The sequence below is a fragment of the Sorex fumeus genome, unplaced genomic scaffold, assembly GCF_029834395.1.
Source record: "Sorex fumeus unplaced genomic scaffold, SorFum_2.1 ptg000070l, whole genome shotgun sequence".
Taxonomy (NCBI): Eukaryota; Metazoa; Chordata; class Mammalia; order Eulipotyphla; family Soricidae; genus Sorex; species Sorex fumeus.
The window spans coordinates 11,206,937-11,210,466 of NW_026606127.1; the positions used below are offsets into that span (position 1 = coordinate 11,206,937).

The following is a 3,530-nucleotide window of genomic DNA, read 5'->3' on the forward strand; positions in this document are numbered from 1 at the left end:
AAACTGACCCACATCCAAAAGAACAAAAGCTACCGGTGTTGCCATGGATGTGGGGAAAAAGGGACTCTCCTTCACTGCTGGTGGAAATGCGGACAGGTTCAGCCATTTTGGAAAACAGTATGAACAGTTCTCCGAATACTAGAAATTGAGCTCCCATTTGACCCAGCAATATCACTCCTGGAAATATAGCCTGGAGAGGCAAAAAAGTACAGCCGAAATGACATCTGCACTTGTATGTTCATTGCTGCACTGTTCACAATAGCCAAAATCTGGGGAAAAAAAAACCTAGTGCCCAAGAACAGATGACTTGTTAATAACACTTTGTTTCATCTACACAGTGGAATACTATGCAGCTGTTAGAAAAGAAGAAGTCATGAAATTTGCATAAAGTGGATCAACATAGAAAGTGAAATGAGTCAGAAAGATATGGACGGACATTGAAAGGTTGTACTCATCTGTGGAATATAAAGTAACAGAATGAGAGACTAATACCCAAGAATAGAGTGATAAGGACTAGGAGGTATGCTCCAGGCCTTGGAAGCCGGCATCACATGCTGGGGGGAAAGGCAGCTCAGATAGAGGTCAGAACACCCACTAAAGGGTATTTGGAGGACCCGCTCTGGGTGGGAGATGCATGACAAAAGTAGACCATAGAGCCATTCTTTCTGCCCCACCAAGATCACGATTTGACCCCCACAAGAGGCTATCCGGCACGACCACAGCACCAGAGGCACGTGGAACCAATTCAGAACCCAGAGGCTTTTGGCAGAAATGTGACTGAACTATGCATTAAGCTACGGCACCATTCTCCCTCAGGTGGGAAAGGGTATTTGTCGCTTCTGCCTTTCTCCCCACTGGCGGCACGATTCCCACCACCTCAGAGACTATTGGACAGCCAGGTATGAGCTAGGGTGACAGGGCAACTACATCCTCGTGGGATTGGGGGTGAGGGGTGAAACCAGCCCATTCGTCCTGCCAGCCAAGACCATGAGTTGCCCACCACGAGTGGCTCTCTGGCATGCCATGGCCCCAGAGAACAAAAGAGAATGCCCTGCCACAAAGGCACGTTTGGGGGCATGGTGGGAGGAATACTGGTATCATTGGTGGTGGAGAACGATTTCCTTGAGCAGGCACCAGTTACATCTCCATTCGTCCTAGCCCTCAGATTTTAGCAAGTACCACATTGGAGGTTTTTTCACGGTCAGGGAAATGAGATACTTCATTGTTTCTGGGTTTTGGCATATAGAATACACCACGGGTAGCTTGCCAGTCTCTGCCATGTAGGCAAGATACGCTTGGTAACCTGCCATGTTCTCCGAGAAAGAGAACTGGACAATATGAGTTGTTGTCTAATCAACAAGATCCAGTCTCTGGATCTTGGCCATTGATGGAATTACATGGCTCCAGAGGCAGTCCGGGGGTGTAACCCTTAGCTACTGGAAGATGGGGGATCTGGATGGAGGAGGCCCATTCTTGGTCCGAGCAGACTTGAATATCTCAGCCCCGGGTCCCGCACACCTGGGTTCCTCTGCCAGTTCTTCATGCATGAGGCTCCTTCAAGTGTGGTGAGAGTGGTCTTAAGCATACCTATTGCTGGTTGCAGAGGTCTTCAGCTGTCAGGTCTCTGCTCGGGGTGGTGAGGGAAACACAACCCACACACTCCAAGGGGCCCTGGTGAGGAAAGCCAGGTGCGGCGTCAGGAGACCGTCATTTCAGAGATACTTAGACTTAATTTTAGATCGAAAAGTACACATCATTCAAACAGTTGTATGTGCTTAGTAATAAAATATTACACACATGTTCAATCACCTAAGAAAGCCCATTCTGCTCAGGGAACTAGATTTTTAATTACAGGTCTGTTTTGCCCATGTGGAATGACTGAGAATCACTATGAGTAGATATAAAACTCACTATACACACAAAGATGCACACAGGTTACTTTGAGTCATCTGTGTTGTTAATGTGTCTTGGCCATTAAACTACATTGAGACCCCTTTTATGTCCTTTACAGGAGCCTCATGAGTCTCACCTTCCCTTCAAGTTGAACTTGTAATAAGGTGGAATGAAATCATCAATATGCTTCTCACCTCTTCCTTCAGGAGAAAAATCCTACTTACTTTCAAGGTGGTCAAAGTGCGGACAACGCAATCCACTGTTTTCTGGAGATGTACACGGGACCGAGGTGAGAATATCAAAAGGCTCCAGTTTAATTTTCTTAATGAAGGTTTCAGGGTAGAGCATTAAACAAGACTGATACACCACCTTCCAAAAGAATTATTTTGCAAAACTTATGCCCTGGGTATGGTAAAAGATAATATGGTAAAAACCAGACTTTTCCTTCTGGGACATTAATGTTCTAAATTTATCACTTCAAGCTGCTTTGAAATACCTTCCTAGATTGGGAATCACTGTCTGCCATAGGAGTGAGTAAGGACAACACTCAAAGAAATCAGAAGAGAAAAATAGGGAAAAAAATCAGCTCTTATACTCAGTTTGGCAACACATATACTAAAATTGAAATGATACAGAGATTAGCATGATCCTTACACAGAGATGACAGGCCAACTTGTAAAGTGTTCCATATTTTTGTTGCATTAAGAATTAACAGGGCTACTTTAAGCTAAGACAAGCCCCACAAATACTCAAAATTTCGACATAAAGATAGCAAAAATCCCCATCACAATGATCTCTCTCAATGTCAATGGACTAAGTACACCAATTCAGAGGCACAGGATGGCAGGATGAAATAGAAAACTGAACCCAACATTCTGCTGCCTGCAAGAAAAATATCTGAATAATCAAAGCAACCATGGGCTCAAAGTCAAAGGCTGGAAAACAATTCTTCAAGAAAAGAACACCACCAAAAAGCTGCAGTGGCCATACTAGTATCAGACCACGTGGACTTCAGGCTAAAGGTTATAAGAGACAGTGAAGGTCATTTGTTAATGATCATGGGATATGTACATCAGAAAGAACTCACCCTCCTCAATGTATATGCTCCTAATGACAGACCAGAAAAATACGTAAAAACAACTTCTAATAGACTTAAAGAAAAACATTGATAGCAACACAATACTAGATGGAGATTTCAACAGTACTTTCTCACTTCTCAATAGATCAAACAGACAAAAACTCGGCAAGAAAATATTTTATTTGAGGGAAATAATGAACAACCATTGGCTTAGAGAAGAAATCAAAGAGGAAATAAAAAGATTCCAGAAAAAAATGATAACGAGGAACTATCAGAACCTGTGGGACAGAGCAAAAGCAGTTCTAAGAGGAAAGTTTATAGCTCCGCCAGAATTCAACTGGAAGAAAGAAAGGGCCTACAAAAATAAATTACAGCTCAAGATTTTGGAAAATACCAAGAAAAGGAGTCCAAACTAGACAGGAGGAAAGAAATAATAAAACCTGGAGCAGAAATCAATGAGATATAATCCCAAAATACAATCCAGTAGACCAACAAAAGCAAGAGATGGTTCTTTGAGAAAATAAAAAAGATCGATAAACCACTAGCAGAACTCACAAAG

At 42.8% G+C, this 3,530-nt stretch overlaps 1 pseudogene; it reads left to right on the forward strand.

Annotated features, from left to right (window-relative positions):
* Positions 1–2,491: 2,491 nt before the first annotated feature.
* On the forward strand, positions 2,492–2,588 carry LOC130037003 (uncharacterized; annotated as a pseudogene).
* The last annotated feature ends 942 nt before the right edge of the window (positions 2,589–3,530 follow it).